At 35.6% G+C, this 16978-nt stretch overlaps 2 protein-coding genes across 7 annotated transcripts in view; one reads left to right on the top strand and one right to left on the bottom strand.

Annotated features, from left to right (window-relative positions):
* The window catches only part of Dnaaf6 (dynein axonemal assembly factor 6), a 44068-nt gene extending 37807 nt beyond the window's left edge, over positions 1–6261 (bottom strand). Inside the window, exons 1-2 of one of the 2 annotated variants that reach the window (XM_021241579.2) lie at positions 6147–6235; positions 5750–5802 (exon numbers count right to left, since the gene is read on the bottom strand). The gene's annotated coding sequence lies outside the window, so the exon portion shown is untranslated. Of the gene's footprint in view, positions 1–5749; positions 5803–6146 lie in introns of both variants that reach the window. The other variant, XM_021241580.2, reaches the window with a different exon arrangement.
* A 19-nt stretch (positions 6262–6280) lies between these two features.
* The window catches only part of Nup62cl (nucleoporin 62 C-terminal like), an 88569-nt gene continuing 77871 nt past the window's right edge, over positions 6281–16978 (top strand). For 2 of the 5 annotated variants that reach the window (XM_087196725.1, XM_087196724.1), the window contains exon 1: positions 6286–6523. The gene's annotated coding sequence lies outside the window, so the exon portion shown is untranslated. Of the gene's footprint in view, positions 6524–6612; positions 6774–16311; positions 16569–16978 lie in introns of all 5 variants that reach the window. The other 3 variants (XM_087196726.1, XM_087196727.1, XR_015445604.1) reach the window with 3 other exon arrangements.

Below are 16978 nucleotides of genomic sequence, written 5' to 3'. Positions count from 1 at the left end.
ATCTTGGAAATAACACATTAAAAGTATAAATAAGAAAGTCAGAACTACCTACAACTTTACCATCATTATATCAGTCTTCTAAATAAATTCTGCAGGGTAGTGAATTTAGATCAGTAAAAATCTCAGGGATGTCAGACTTTAATAATCTGAATAAAGATTATATAGAGTTAGGCCTATTATTAATGATCTGGGCATAAATATGAGAATCATTTCTACACTTGTGCCGATATTTTTAAAAATATCTTTATACAATTATTTCATGGAAAACGTTCCTTTTATGCATTTATTAATTCACCCATGAATATTTTTGCATTGTGCCTAGAATGGTAACATAAAGAGATTCTCAGGCGTGTGTTGGTACTGGTACCTGTTAAAGTCAGTCTGCATGCAGATGATATATTACAAATCCTCTGTTTAATTATTATATTTTACCATTATTTTGACTTCCTTTGTTAAATATAAAACTAATCTTAGTACTTTTTGGAGCTATCAAGAGTATTAAACAAATACTAAATTGCCCTCTAGCATAGAAGCAATGTATTATAGTGGTTAATAGTAAGGATTGTGGAGTCACACTGCTTGGATTTGTACCCATCATTTATTTCTTGGGTCTGTAATTTTGAGCATATTATTTAAACTCTCTATACCTAATTTTCTTTCTCTGTAAAGTGGGGATAAAATAGTATTTATTTCTTAGAGTTGTTAACAAGGTTTAAGTAACTTAATACACATAAAAGAGCTTGGAATAATGCCTGGCACATAGTAAGCACTCTACATGTTAGCTATTATTAGTTCTTTAAAAGTTTAATTTTGCTAAGCATGAATAGCATATCTAATAATAATGTAGAATAAGTTAATGATAAAATTCATTACATTGGAAACTCATTAAGTTGGAAAAGATGAAGTAAAAGGTAATAAAACAATTTTCTCTCACTCTATGGTCTGATAGCCTGTTATGGAAACGAATAATTGACCCACATTAAATTAAACAAAGAGGCTCCTGTTTATATTTTTAAGTTCTTAGTTCATTATTGTTCATTAAACATTTACCTAACATTAAAAACAAAAATTTTATTGAAAGATTTTCTACCTCTGATGAGGAAGGAAGAATGCATCCAGGTATCAGATATAATTAGTATTTACACTTGAGATTGTATAATGAGATTTTTGAAAAAACAAACATAACAAATTTATTATATCAGCATTAACTACAAAAGTGTTTTGATGGTCAAATTATACAATATAGATGAAAAGGTTTGCTAAAATATGAAAAGCTATATGAAATATTATTATTCTCTAGCACATAGTTCCAGTACCCACAGGTACTTGATCATGAGGATTATGAGAGTTCAATGGCGGGCTGATGAGAGAAGAATAAATTGGACCAAGTAAAGGTAATCTGTAAGAAAGGTATTCAGAAGTCTCAAATATAATATCTGAGGTAGTAGTCAGAATAGCTACTCAAGTGATCTTGTCTGATTGGCAGGGACATGGCAGCAGGAGTTTCTCAACATGAGCAGCATTTTGGGGTAGAGAAGGTGAACAGTCATGGTTACAGGGAGGCATATTTAGGGCCAAGTAGGACCCTGGCTCATAGGTAGATGTACAGAAAGCAAGGTCTTGTTGAGAACTGTTGGGGAGTTTGCAGCTAGATGAAGATTCAGAATATAGTAGGACTCAAAGTTAGAGCAGGAAAAGGGAAAACAAACCAGCAACTTCATCAGTGGCTTTCTTCTGTCACCTGAGCACCTGCTATGGAGGTTATGAAGGAAGATTATGGTTTTGTGGGTACACTGGATACAGGATTTAGGAAAATAGATTAATTCTAAATCCCTGCTATTGAGTTGGGAAGGAACTTTGGGAAGTGGGGCAGTGTGGGCAGTCAGAAGCTCTATCTGTATGTAGATTGAATGTCTTCAATAACTGGAGCTGGAACACAGTAATTGATGAATACTGAATTAGACATGATTAAATTCATGTGAATGTGAAATTCATGTATTTCAAAATAGTTACCTTAGAGAGTTATACACTGATATAAAAATATGCTCTCAATGCTCAAAAGATTTTGGAATTTTATTTTCTTTTGGAATTGCCTTCATATGTATAACCAAGAAAATAAGAATCATGATATCATTCAGTTTGATTACATATCAAACTTGTTTCAGAGTGATTTTTAAATATATTTATAAATCAGAACTACTTTCAAAATATAAAGATTTGTTTCTTTGAACATATTCAAAATAATGTGCTACAGATCTCAAGACACTTCTAAAACAGTAGTTTCAAAAGTAATTTAAAGATCAACATTAGAGTAAGTAGATTAGCTTCTCAAAGTGACTACCTTGAAAGGGATTCCGCTGCTTGCAATGTATGTTTGTACATGTTAAACAAACCATTCATAACAATTCTTAGTAATATTTTATGTATTCAGGAAGCATTCATGAATTGGGCTTCAATTGGACTTCCAATTTATGCTGGCATAAAATTACAGTCTAGCACTATAACTAAATTGGAGTAGAAATATAATGATAAAATTAGCACTTTAGCAAAAATAACTTTGATTATATCAAATGTAATAGTATGTAAATAAAACATAAATCCTGACAAATTTGTTGTTCTATCTTGAGAAACGAATCATATTTTATGAATATCTAATAATGCAAAATATCAAAAGAAAAAAGAATGTGAATTTTTTGAAAAATTCTAAATTGAATGAAAATGAAGATTCTACTAGCTTTTTAGAAGTCTAATACACTAAAAATAATATAATATTTATTTTAAAACATTTATTAAAGTTCATTCGACACATTTTTAAAAAGCAAAGGAAGATACATTTGATGAACTCTGCAGTGTTTTTAGTTTCATTTGTAAATTCAATACACATCTAAGTTCATCTTGTATCTGGCAACCAAGGTCCTTCAGGATATATCCTCAGCCTAATTTTCTGCCCTTCCTTCCTATTATTCTCTTGAATGTGTTCTGCATTCTGTTAAAAGCTGAATGCTTATTAAACATAGCCTATAGTTTCCTGCTTTTGTATCTTGAAATATATTATTCTGTTTGCCTAGACTATTTGGGTAATATAAAAATGAAGATTCTGGGGCTGGGGATTTAGCTCAGTGGTTATGCTACCTGTCTTGAAAGCACAAGGACCCAAGTTCAATCCCTGGTACCAAAAAAAAAAAAAAAAAAAAAAAAAAAAAAAGAAGATTCTGGAGCCACATTCACTATATTTGAATGTGACATTACCATTTAAATTGGCCAAGAATAAATTTAAGGAAAATTCAAGTAAGAGTTTCAATGAAAGCCATATGCATTGCTAACCCTTTTATTTGAGATTTGGTTATTTGTAAAATACGTTTTCTGGGCTCTGTGTTTTTATTCCTCACATAATCTTTTGCTAAGCCAATGCCAATGGTAGTATTTTCCAGGAAGAGTTTTTGATTTTTCCCACATCAATCTGAGCCCCTAGGGTCTTCACAAAGATGTAACTAGGGTATCTGTCTTGGTAGTAGCCACAACTAGCTAAAACAACCAATACTCCAGAACTAGATCATTACCAAAACAGTGGAGCCCATTAGAGAATAAAAAAGGTTAAATTAGGATATCTTCAGACCCATGGCAGTGAAGCAATATCAGTAACCTTATAATCAAGTCAGACTCTGACTGGAATCATGGTTTCTGTTTTATTTGTCTTCACCCATAGTGTCAACAAGGATATCTCTTTGACTTTAACTAATTAGAGAAAACTAATTAAATTAAAATAGATTTTAATTGAGATTAGTAAAATTCTAAATTATTCCAAAACAAGTGATATTTTATTAATTTGAGGATATAATAAATAAAATCAGAGTAATAAAGATTCACCAAATGCTATCCTTTTGGAACTTACTGAAGTAAATAGATAAAAACATATCTCCAAGTAAAATTCTGACCATTTATAGCTGAATTACTTCAAAGTATTCAAAAATCCACTTGTAGTCTAAATGTTCAACAGTTTTCAGAAACTTTATATGGTGCCTTATTTAGCAATTCTTGGATTAAAATTCTTTTAAGGACACAAAAGTAAACATCATCTCTATTTTTTAATTAAATTATAATATACGGTATGGGCTAATTTTTAAACTTTTTTGGGGGGCGGTTTTTTTGGTGATGGTGTTGGGAATGGGACCCAGGGCCTCATGCATACCAGGCATGTGCTGTACCACTGAAATATCTTCCTCCCACCCCCCACCCCCCACCCCCCGCTACTTTTAAATTTTTTTAAGCTTTTTTTGGGCAACTATCCTCATCAACTATTTCTTGCCTATTAAAAATAATTAATGTGGGGGTTATGGGTATACTTCAGCAGAAGAGTGAATTTTTATCATATATAAGGTCCTAGGTTCAACCAAAAAAATTAATTTTCAGGGTCTTTATAATAACCAAACGGTTTCCTTTTTATGTTTTAACTTTCACTGCCTTCAAATATACCAACCCATAAGTAACTATGGAAATTTAACAAGGTTCTTATTATAAATTTAAAATATATTTAATGGAAGATATTTAATGAAAGTACCTGGATTTTTTTTTTGAGACAAGATCCTGCTATATACCTCACATTGTACTTGAACTCACTATGTAACCCAGTCTGGCAGCCTCAGCCTCCCAGATGCTGGGATTACAGGTGTGGTCCACTGCCCCTGGTGAGTCTCTTTTGATTTAATATTTCCTCTGCCTATTCTTTATTTAGCCATGTATTTATAAGGAATTTCTACTATCCCAATCCTTTTTGAAAAGTGAGGTTTTGTTTTGTTTTTTGAACAATCTCCTTATGTTGTCCCCGCTGGTTTGAACTCCTAGGCTCAAGCAAGCCTACAGACACATACCACCATATCCAACTATATTCTGTTAGAAAAGCGAGTTTATATGGAGACAAGAATCCTTAGGTTCTACAGAACTTAACCTGAACTATGAAAAGCTATACATGAGCTAACTGTGATGGTGCACGTCTGTAATTCCAGCACTCAGAGGCTGAGGCAGGAGGACTACTGCAAGTTAGAGGCCAGCCTGTGCTACATAGTGAGTTCAAGCCCAGCCTGATTACATAGAGAGATAAACACAAACAAACAAACAAACAAAACCTCCAAAAGCTATATACAGTACAACATTTCAGACAAACCATACATTTGGGAATAATATTTCTCCTGTTTTTCTGTCTCAGTCTCATATTCTATATTTAGAGTGTGGTTGAGGTGGCAAATTTTCTTTCAGCACTTTGGAATTTTCTCAAGTCAACCTCTATATTCTTTGTTCTAAATGCCTATCACAACAGGAAGCTTTTAGGAGAAATGTTCTCTACCTCTCTGGTCAAACTCACTTCCCTCCACCTTTTACTCAGATTAACTTTTTTGACCCAGTTCCCCTTTTTGAAAGGTATAATCAAATGACATACAATATTTAAATCTCCCAGCAAGCTCTTAGTGAGGCACCTTTGACAGGTAGTTGTACAAATTGTTTGTTTTGAGAGAGTCTCGCTAAGTCACTAAATTGCCCAGGCTGGGCTTGAACTTTCAGTTGTTTAGCTCAGCCTCTCAGAATTCTGGGATTACATGCAACTACCACCAAACCCGGCTATGCTGGAACTCTCAGGCTACAGGACATTGTTCATATAGCAAATGGCGTGGGGCCATTTTTTTTTTGTCTGACCATTGTTATGCCCTCCCCTCATACATCCCAACCAAGACATATTTATCAGCACAAATCATACCTGTACATTTAAAAGGTATAGGGGCAGCTCCAACTTGGAGTACTCGGATCTACCTATAAAGAAACATGGTTCACATTCTCGGACTGGTCATTTTTAATGGGAAAGGAGGACGGTTAAAGTGTGTGTGAGCTGAGAAAGCTACTTGGCTATCTTCAATACCAGTCCGTCAGCACCCATGCCTTGTATACTACAACCATCCCATCTCTCACTCACATCCCAGTGTGAGTTTTGATAAAGCAACGTCCTTCATGACTGAGGGAAATGTTCACCTCAACTTGGTGTAACTTGGGTTTTTTGGTGGCACCTCTCTGAGATCTAAGTACCTAGAGTTCTCCCCAGTTTCTCTAACAGACACAGAATCCCTTCTCGCCCCCTCCTGAGGTTTGGGTTACCTCACCTTGGTGGTCAGTTTTCGGTTTGCTGGCTGGGCTCGGAAAATAGACTGAGGAGAGCTCTGCGTCTCTCCGTCGCCCGGGTAACAACTTCGTTACCCTCCCCCAACCCCATCTCTGGGTTCCCGCTTGACTTTCCTGGCCAGTCACAGAAGAGTCAGCTTTGGAACGCTATCCGTATCAACCAATCCAAACGCGTCCAGGTCGGGGTCAACGGCTGCTCTTTCTAGCTAAGTAGGTCGACCCCATTTAAGCCTCAGTCCCGGTTAGCGTCTCTCTGACTGAGAGGAAACTTCTTTCAGTCTCGAGTAGGTCTGACCTGCCTCTTTGTTGGCTACGCAGTCTCAGAAGCCTGCCCATTTACTTTGCAAACCGGACAGTGGTAAGTTTGCACACAGGTTTTCTTTGTTTTTTGTTTTTTTAATTCCCAATTGTTGGCAGGCTTCGCTCTCTGTTCCGCCTTTTCCTTAGTGAATTCCAGATCTAAGGACTATCTCCAGCAGATGTGGAGCAGGCAAGGGCAGAAGCGTAGGGTCGAGTGGCCATGAATTGAGAAGGATTTGTTACCGCTCTGCGCTCGCTCTCTACGTCCCTCTCTGCATGACAGAGACAAGCGTTGTTCTTCTATCCAGGTCTGTGTGTGTGGGGGGGTGTACTTACGTACAGTGGGGTCGTGCTTTTCATTTTCTGCTTGGGCAAGCCTTCCTGGCCTGAAACCCCAAAGGGAACGCCAAGCTGGCTGCCAGGAGGCTCCTGTGATGCACTGGCTGGAGCTCTGCGTGGCTCCTAATCCCGGGAGAATCGTTGGACAGATGTCCTGCTTTTCCCGCCTTAGAGTGGAGAATCGCAGGCGCCCCGGCCGCTTGCCACTGCTTGGGAATTTGTATGTCTTCATGTAGGGGTAGAGCTGTGACCTTTTCCTATGAATTGCGCTGTTTGGTTTTAAACAAAGAGGAGGGAGGGAGCAATAATTACTTGGAGTATTCAGGATTGATTAGCTGAGGTTAACAGTATGCCCCACCACCACCACGAGCCTACATTAGTTGAGTATTTCAAGTGAGGAAAGATAGAATGATTTTAATGCTTACTTTCAGTTATACAGGGATTGGAGTTCGATTACAAATGCACACATTTGCTTTCCTTCTCTCTGCTACCATAGTATTCTTAACTTCCACCCCATCTGGCAGAGGCGATAGTGGAGTGTGAAGTAATTTGTTAGTATCCACAGCAAACAAAAAACGAGGGTAGAATATTTACATTATTGGCTAAAGTAAAGTTATTGGCTTTTTGACCAAATTACCTATACCGTAATTCTCATTACCATGGATGATCACAGTTACAGTGTCTTGCATTTTATTAATTATTTTTATTCAGCCTCACTGTAAAGTCTGCAAATACCCAGGCAGTGTTTTGTAGACCTTTTGGCAGTGATTAACAGAAGAAATAAATTTATATTGTGATGCCAGTATACACACACACAATATATAACTGACAAATGTTTTGAAAAATATTTCTTACTACATGCAGTATACTGTGACACTATTATATTTTTAAAATGTGGTCCAGGGGCCAGGGATTTAGCTTAGTGGTTCCAGTGGCTGCTTCGAAAGCTCAAGGTTCCGAGTTCGATCCCCCCCCCCAAAATGTAGTCCACAACCTACTAAAGAATTGTCAATCACAGTTTGAAAAGCACTGTCATTAGACCTCTGGTTTTCAAACTTTTGTATATACTTAAGTAATTCATGAAAAACACAGATTGCCTTAGCTTACTCTAGAAATTTGTTCTGGGGCGGGGGTGGGGGGCATCTGTGATGAGACTCAGTAAGGTGTGTGGTAACTATATCACACATAAGAAGTGTTTTGTACAGTGTCATTGCAAGAGTGTTCAGTAAATATTAGTTTTGTTCTTGGGAAACACATATTATTTATCTTTAAGGATAGAATCTCCTTTTCAGTGTTTGACCTGCCCCTGAAAGCTCTTGTTTCCCCAGGTTGAGGAGGTAGGGGATGGGTTCCGGATCTAAGATGAATTTTTAAGCACTTGTCTTTTATGGAGAATGTCCTGAATACAGAAAGTTAGAGATTGAACAATATAAGGATTAGAGAGATCAGTGACTTGCTGAGGGTCAGTTAGTGAATCTTCAGAGAATAGAACTCACTTGATTAAATCTAATGTTCTTGTCCATTCTACCTTGATAGTAGATCAGATCTGAAGGCAGAGGTTGAACTAGGAAGAGCTTCCCTGACTTGTCTAGCCTAGAACAAGATAACTGAATTTGACTGCTAGTTGTTTTTAAAGCAGTGAAACTTGAGAGATCTAAAAGATTAAAAAATACACTCAAAAGTTTCTGTAAGTATACAGCTATGAAAAAGGGAAACTGTTTAACTAAACCTTTTACAATATATGGAGAAACTCTTAAAACACTGGTTAAATAATTTATTAAACTGGCATTAAAAAATTAAAGATGGAAAAATTTACCCATTTCCCTACTATCATAATTGACTGTTCAGGTCTCCTCCTGTCTTTATCCATACATACCCATATTTTTACATGATTGTCATCTTTGTTTATACAAGGTTTTTGTTGTCATTCCTTTTACTTAATTCTGTTCTAGGATTTTTTCTGTTTGATAATCTTTATAGTTTGCATTAATATTGGCCTAGTATTTCATAGAGTAGGTTGGCTATCATTTACTTAATCTAACTAAACCAGTAACAGACTTATTTCTAGTTATTCCATATTATAGAAAAGTAACACTGTAATGTCGTACTTAAAATCATTTATACAACTTTTGCCTTCCATTTCACTGGGATTTAACCAAAGATTTAACAATTGTTAAAATTTTGCCAAATTTTTCTTTAGATGCTGATTTTTTTAAGAGATTAGAGATTGAACCCAGGACCTCATGCACGCTAAACATGGGCTCTAACCAGTGAACCACCCCCCACCTCAGCTCTTGAAATTTTTAAATGAACTAAAGCATTATAGGCACCTTTTTGTACCTCTTCCCAGTCTCAATTCTTTCCCACTCCAGAGATAATTGCTTTTCTGAAGTTTGTACATATTTTTCCAGTTTGTTTCTAAATTCACTGAAGAGTGGTCATAAATTATTTGTAATATATTTTGGTGTGTCTTCAAGATTTACATAAATAATATACTGTACTTACTCTTCTGCAACTTTTTATTGTCAGTATTTTTTTTGAAATTTTAAAAATGCAGGTGTTATTTCTTATTGCTGTATAGTATTCCACTGTATGACTATATCATTTTAAAAATCATACCTCTATCATGTTGAACATGTAGATTTTACCAGGTGTACAGATAGTCAAATAAATTATGCAAATATTTTATGATTCCAATTATATAAGGTACCTAGAATGGGGAAATTCATAAAGGCAAAAAGTGGAGCAGTTACCAAGGACTGAGAGAAAGGACAATGGGAAATCAGTGTTCAAGGGGTACATAGTTTCTGTTTGGGATGATGAAAAAATTTTGTAAATAGATAATGGTGACAGGTAAACAACATTGTGGATGTATTTAATGCCAATGAATATACACTTAACAATAATTAGAATGATAAATTTTGTTATTTATATTTTACTACAATAAAAAATACAAACAAGAAATGTGCTTATTTTTCAGAAGCATATACTTAATTGACTTATTTTTTGAAGAACAAGGCCTGAAAAAAAATGAAGAAATATTATTTGAAATAAAACCTTTATATTAACCAGATCTGTTGTTCTTTGTCAGATAATTACTTCTGAGATCTTTAAGTGACAACTTGGCTTAATTGTATACATGTAAAGTCTTTTACACGTACCTTGTGTAAGACTTCTCCAAGTTTTTAAAAATTAATTAATTATTTACTTACTTACTTATTTTTGCTGTACATCAAAATTTTGGGCACCATTCTTCTAAATATAGGTATACCTTTGAAGCTACCTTTTGTATTTATGTGCCTTTCCTCCTTTATTTCCTTGACTAGTTCTCTCAAATGTTTTACTCCCTTCCCAGTCTTCCAACCCTTGTTACTTCTGTTCTTTTCTTCTTGCCATGGTTTAGATCTAGAATGACCTCCAAGAGTTGGCTTTTGGAAGGTGATAGGATCATGTGGGTGTTATACTCATCAGTGGATTAGTCGATTGGTGAGTTCATAGCTGAATGTGCTCGTAGAATGTGGGGTATGTTTGGAAGAGGTATGTCACTGGAGGTGTACCTTTGGAGGGTATATCTTTCTCCCTGGCTCCTCCCTTCTCTCTGCTTTTTGGCTTCTGTGGATTGAGCAGCTTTCCTCCATTACGCCTTCCACCATACCATTTCTGCCTTGAAGTCAGCTGACTGGACTAAACCATAAGCCAAAATAAACCTCTTTTCCTTTAAGTTGTGGGTGTAGGTGTAGGGTATTTTTTTCCAGTAGCAGGAAAGTAATTAATACAGTCTCCCATATGTTCTGGCCTCTCCCTCTCCAGGGTACATCTATCCTCTTCCAGAGCAGGACCACCACCCTCTTTCTTTGAGTTTAGCACCTCCAAGATTCTCCCTTGAGTCTTCTGCCTTCCTCCCCTTGGGTCTCCCTTGTCTTTTATTTTCAAATTTTCTGACTGATTGCATCTTTCACTAACAGTGAGACCTGCTCTATAGCAATCTACAGTATTCTGAAATATCACATTTCTTTTTGTGTGGCTGAGGATTGAACTCAGGGCTCACACATACTAAGCAAACACTATCACTGAGCTATAGCGCAGTCCCACATTTGTAATATTTGGAGAATTGACTTCAGTTTGGGGATTAAAAATAACTCAGATTCTGACCTTATAGCTTTGAGAAGTTATAGTATGAAGGGGGGAAAAAGGACTTAATGTGAAAGATAATTAGTACATTATTACTGCTTTAGGTGTTTAATATTGAACTAAAAATGGTACACCATTTTCAGAAACCCTACATTTTATTTTGACATCAAATAAAATGATCACCATTATAAGTTTGATTTTTTTCATATTTCCTTCAAAATCCCTGTGCACAAGAGGCCCAAAGGGTAAATAAGGAGCATAACGGAGGACAGATATTGGAAAGTAGGAAGAACATATTCAAATGGGAAGGGGAACAAGGGAGGGGGAAAAGGAAGGGAAGGAAGGGAAAAGGAAAAAAGAATGGAAGGAAAAAATGAAAACAAAGCTTGTGTAAATGGAGAAGGGAAGAAGGATTGAAGGGAGGGAAAGGAAATGGGAAAAAAAGAAGAATTAAGATATATTATGTGCAGGTATAAATTCCCTATGATGAATGTTATCAATATGTATAACAAATATGCACTAATAAAAAATAAAGTTAAAAAACAGAATCCCTGTGCACATTTCATCTCCCTATCCATTTCTCTCTGGTTACTCATTTAGAATAAAACATTAATAACTCAGTTTTTACCTTTTGAATTGGCATCCATAATTATTAGCAGCAAAGAAAGTCCTTACTGTGCTTTGAGGCATAGGTTTTCACTACTTTCTTCTTCACTACTTTTTCTGAAAGGCTTTAGTCTTGTTGATTTCTTCAGTGAATTTGTACATTTCTTTCGCTTCTCTATCTACCTCTCTAATAAATGATATGCTAAAGAACCATATGTATTATTACAGGTTATTTATAGAATGATTTTATAAAATGACTAACCACATTTTGTGACTTTTCAGGCCAGATTTCTTAGCCATGATGTTCTTGAGGAGGTAGAATGTATTTGTGGAATTTGATGGTCGTCAAGTAAGGCAGTTTAGAGAAAATACTGTTTCTAAGGAAGAATAGTCTGTTTGCTTCCAAGAAAAGAGAAACAATTTTTAATAAATTGTGCTACTGAACTTCTGCACTAGCTCCCTATTGACAGCCATTTCTCAAAGAAATGTAAGGAAATGGTATAAATGATCCCAAAATATCATTCATATTTTGTGAGACAGTAGTCCCTACACATTTAGGCTGAAATGGCTTATAATAAGTACCTAGGGTTGAACTTATCTTGTTGCTGCCTTTTGAGACACAGTAGATAATGTGTTCCTTAAGATAATATTGAAATAAGACCACAGTGTCCAATTCTTTCACTTACTAGTAGCTTGACCTTAAGAAACTTATTTAGTGTCTCAAAAGCCTCAACTTCCTCAGCTATAGAATGGAGATCAAAATCCCTTTTTGAATTGTTATTGGGCCATTAAAAATAAGAGATTTCAGATGTAACTATTTTTCTTCTTTGAATTACATAAGAAATTTAAGGACTTGAGTAGTAAAATGGTATGTCCTGAAATAACCTACTATCATTTATTGATCCTAGATTAAGGTTCCTAATGTGCAGGACACTCCCAGGAATAACAAATGACAGTTGGTAGTACATAACGCAAATAATTGGTATGCTGATAAATGAGATAGATGTGTAAAATTGTTTTGGAACTGTTATTTGAGATCCAATTTATTCTCACTCTCTGGGTCACCTGAAAGTGCACCATAATTACCCTTGATTTGCTGATGCTTCTCTGATAGGAAGGATAAAATTAGAATTATATTTTGGAAAGCTTTCCTGTAACACTTTATATTGTATTAAATTAGATAAGGTAATGTGTGTGGAAAGTCCTCAATGAATTTTTTTTCAGTTCTGGGGATTTAATCCAGAACCCTATGCATGGTAACCAGACTTTCTGGTTCTGAGTCACATCCCCAGCCCCAAGTGAACTTATTTTAAAAAAGATTTTTTTTTACTCACCTAATGGAACTGCCAGAATTTTAGTAGTGAGGGAACTAAGGTACTCATGAATTTAAAAGACTACTGCTAAGCATTGAATTGTTTTCTTCCTCTCCAGTCATTTAATTTAATTCAGTAAGTTCCTTTATATTGGACAGCTAGGCAGTAAATAGCATATACAAGTAAATAGAATATATAACTTCCAAACCTGGGAAAAATTAAAGGAATAAAGAAAATTCCAGGAATCAAAATATGTTAAAGAGGGCCAGGGGTTTAGCTCAGTGGTTTCGCTGCCTGCTGCGCAAGCACAAGGACCCGAGTTCGATCCCCGGTACCAAAAAAACCCACACACACAAAATATGTTAAAGAAAGATAAAAAGATGGATAGAGCATGGCAAATGAAAAACACAAAAATGGAACAAAAAGTCCAATTGTATCAGTTACAATACACAAATAAGTTAAACGTACTCATTAAGAAACTGTCAGATTGGAGTTGTCTTGCCTGTTATATAAAGCTATCTCGAACCCTTCTATTTCTAATTCTGACATCCATTTCTTGATTTCTTCTTGGTTCATTTTCACATTTACCTCTTTGTTTTATGTGTGCTATTTCTTTCTTGAGCCCTTTGAACATATCAAACATATATTTTCATGGGCCATTCAGATTGCTGAATTATCTCTAATTCCTTGGAAGAGTGTTCTCTCATTTTTGATGACTAGAGATGACTTATTTAGCTATTGCATAATTTTTGTCTATGAGTTAACCTTCTGGTTTTTTTTTTAAATCATGTGTGACCTAGGAAGAAGAGACATCCCTGTTGAGTGATATCATGAGCAACCTGCCTGGACTATGAAGGAATGTTTCAATTCCTAACTAGTTTTTATGCTCACATCTTAACTTGACATTTCCATACCACAAAGGTAGATTGAATTCAGGCCATCTGTGCACATCTTCTGTGCCAGCTTGGAGACCCCACATGTCTCCCTAGTCTTTTCTCTCCTCCTGTGGATATTTCCCAGATTAAAGTTTCACTGTCTTTGCCCGTTGAAGAGACTGTGACCATACCCTGTGGCCTCAAATCATACTCAGCCCAGCATTATACTTCAAGCTATTGAGGCACATATCTCACTCAAGTTGGTAGGCTACACCACTTTAGCTTCTGCTCCTAAATAAGAATTCCCTCTCCGCCGAACACTTGAATATTTGTCTTTCTTTTGGAAAAACTTTGCTGTGTATTTCTAAAAAATGTTTTTATTTAATGATTTTAACTAGTATTTCTAGGAGTTTGGAGTAGAGGGGAGTGATTCTGATGTGGCTTTTATCCATCATATTCATATGGAGGTCTTGTCGAGATCTCTAGTTTTTTTTTCTTCTATTCCCTTTTTACTTCCTTGTAGGGTTTGGAGTTATGAATGGTTTAATTTTGGAGGAACTGGTACCCCTGCAGCTGAGTTTACATTTGGCTCTGCAAAGACAACCACCACCACTTCAACTATGGTGTCACTTTCTCTATATCTGGTGTAGCTGGGTGTAATTTGGGAACTCTATCCCAACCAGTAGCAAATACATCTTCATAGTCCACCAGTCTGTTGTCATTCAGGAATCCAGCTCCAGCTATATAGCAGGATTCAGCTTTGGAACATAATTTGCTTTAACTCCTGTCCCAGTAGGAATGAAATTTTCCTTAGGGTAATAGCAACACAATTTCTGATTCTTTTAGTGGCTACAAAAGGAATTATCTCTCAAAGACAAACTTTAAATCTAGAGCATGGACAGGTAAAGTTTAAAATAGCATGGCATTTCCAAGTCAACTACTTGAAATTATGCAACTAATTTCCAAGATAGTCTTATAAATTGAAGCTGGCTCCGATTTGAGACACAAGGCACTTGAATTATGATATGGTCTCCCTTAGTTTCATATGAGCCTTAGAAAGTACTCACTGGATTTTAGACATATATCATCTTGATATTAGGCTGCTTGTTTAGTAAGTATCTCTCTCTAGAGACATCTTTATCTACTGATCATTATAATAACCTTGAGGATACAGTTTTCTCTCTTGCATCTCAGAATTTGAAAGGAGACCCTCATTTAATGCCTCCTAGGTAAAGCCAGTTGGATCCATGTCTTTTGGTAGCACCTGCTGGCCTCAGGATAGCTGAAATATTTCCTCTGGAATTGTTCCATATCCTATTGTAATTATCTAATAACTTGTAATTGAGTGCTAAACAATCTTTCTTAGGAGGAGTAACTTCAATATTGAAGCACTTTTCATGGAGCATGAAATACATTAAAAATTACAAGAAATTTTATTAAAGAGATGCTTCTTGTTTGACTTTGTGGCTCTGTGACTAAAAGAAAAACTTATGTTATTTAATAAAGCCTGCAAGACTGGAAGAACCAGGAAATATAAATTCTATTGTGTCTACTGAAAACAAAAATTTTTGAATTACCCTTTCACGTTGAAAACATTTTAAAACTTTTTCCCTTGAAAGTGAATCACATTAATAGGAAAAAAAGGGGCAAAGGAGAAGGAAGTGGGAGGGCTAGGGAAAAGGACAGAAGGAAGTGAGATTAATATGAAAAAATGGAAAAATAGGAACAAAATCTTTGTAAATAGGGAGAAATGGGGGGGTTGAAGGGAGGGCTGGGCAAGGGTGAAAAATAAGAACCAAGAGAGACTATGTAAAGGTGCAAATTTCCAATGATGAATGTCATTATATTGTATACCTAAAATGTACCAATGATTAGAATGAATAATAGATAATGCAAAATAGGAAGAAAAGGTCCAAAGAGGTAGGGGTAGTGGGAGGGGCAGGGGAAAGGAAAAAATGGAAATAAAGTCTTTGTAAACAGGGAAGGGTGGAGGGTGTGAAGGGAGGGCTAGGAATGGGGAAAAAAATAAGAACCAAGATGCATTATGTAAAGGTACAATTCCCAATGAGAAATGTAATTGTGTTGTATACCTACAATGTACCAATAAAAGAATTTAACAAAGTGCAAAAAAAAAAGAGAAAGTGAATTACATTATACCTTTATCTGTGGATGAGAAAACAGGGAGCTTTGCACAAGTATTCCTACGTTAATGTCTGCTTCTCTATCTGTATTGAGATGAAATAACCTATAGAACAAAATCTTATAAATTGTTCCTATTTAAAGCTAAATTTGACAGGGAGCTATGTGATCTAGCTACAATTTCATATGTCAAGGAACTGTTTTATTGTTTTCCTTTTTTCTATTTAGAACAAATGCATCAAAATTAAATTTGGAAAACAGTTTCTAAACAGCCTTCAGTGTTTACAACAACTTCTGGACTTGGTACTAGCAACCCTTACTAATGCTGTAATCAGAAGTGCTTTATCACATCAAGTGACAACATCTGTTTCTTTTACTTTTGGCTCTGCTGCCACTTTTGTTATTTAGTCTGCCTTATCAATAAGCTTCTCTTTTATTGGTAGAAGCATATCTCAGACTGGGAGCATCAGTTTCCATACCATCTTCTTGGAGTATGCAGCTCAATCAATAGCCTTTGCAAGATCACCCTTCATTCCTGCTGCTCAGACCTATAGAGGAACAATGCTGCACAGCCAGTTGTTCCTTTGAACCTTGGACAACTTTGAACTTCAGTCTCAAATGGAGAAGTACAATATTCAAGATTGACTTTGAGATTTTTATTTGATTGACTGAAATCCAAATGTCACTTCTCTTGTTGGAGGTTAGTGTGGATGAAAGTGGGATCATCCCATCATTAAATATAAACTACTCCTTTTGGTTTGTAGCTTTAGGTTTAGAACCCAGCAGTGTTTGCTTTAGAAAAAGTTACATTTTCTGAGAACCAATAACCTAGACAAATTGTCATATAATAATAATGGAGTTATATTGAATCATTTTTTTCAATTGTTTAATACTTGTATTTAATACATATTTTTTGTTCACAATCTGTTGGAGTTTTTTTCCCCTTTTGAAAAATAAAGCTTCTGAAGTGAAATTTATCAGAAAATAAAAAAGCACAGGAATAAATATCTTTAGAGTAGTATAAAATGTTAGAGATTTTTATAATACAATTAGAAGACATGTTTGGGGAATAGTTTGGCTGCAGTGCCATCTTACATGCCATATATGGGT

The sequence above is a fragment of the Heterocephalus glaber genome, unplaced genomic scaffold (genome assembly GCF_053883595.1).
Source record: "Heterocephalus glaber isolate CG9 unplaced genomic scaffold, H.glaber_assembly_v1.0 deba00001613, whole genome shotgun sequence".
In the NCBI taxonomy this organism is placed as follows: Eukaryota; Metazoa; Chordata; class Mammalia; order Rodentia; family Bathyergidae; genus Heterocephalus; species Heterocephalus glaber.
The sequence above is the reverse complement of the archived record's forward strand: the minus strand, read 5'-3'. Positions and strand labels throughout refer to the sequence as shown.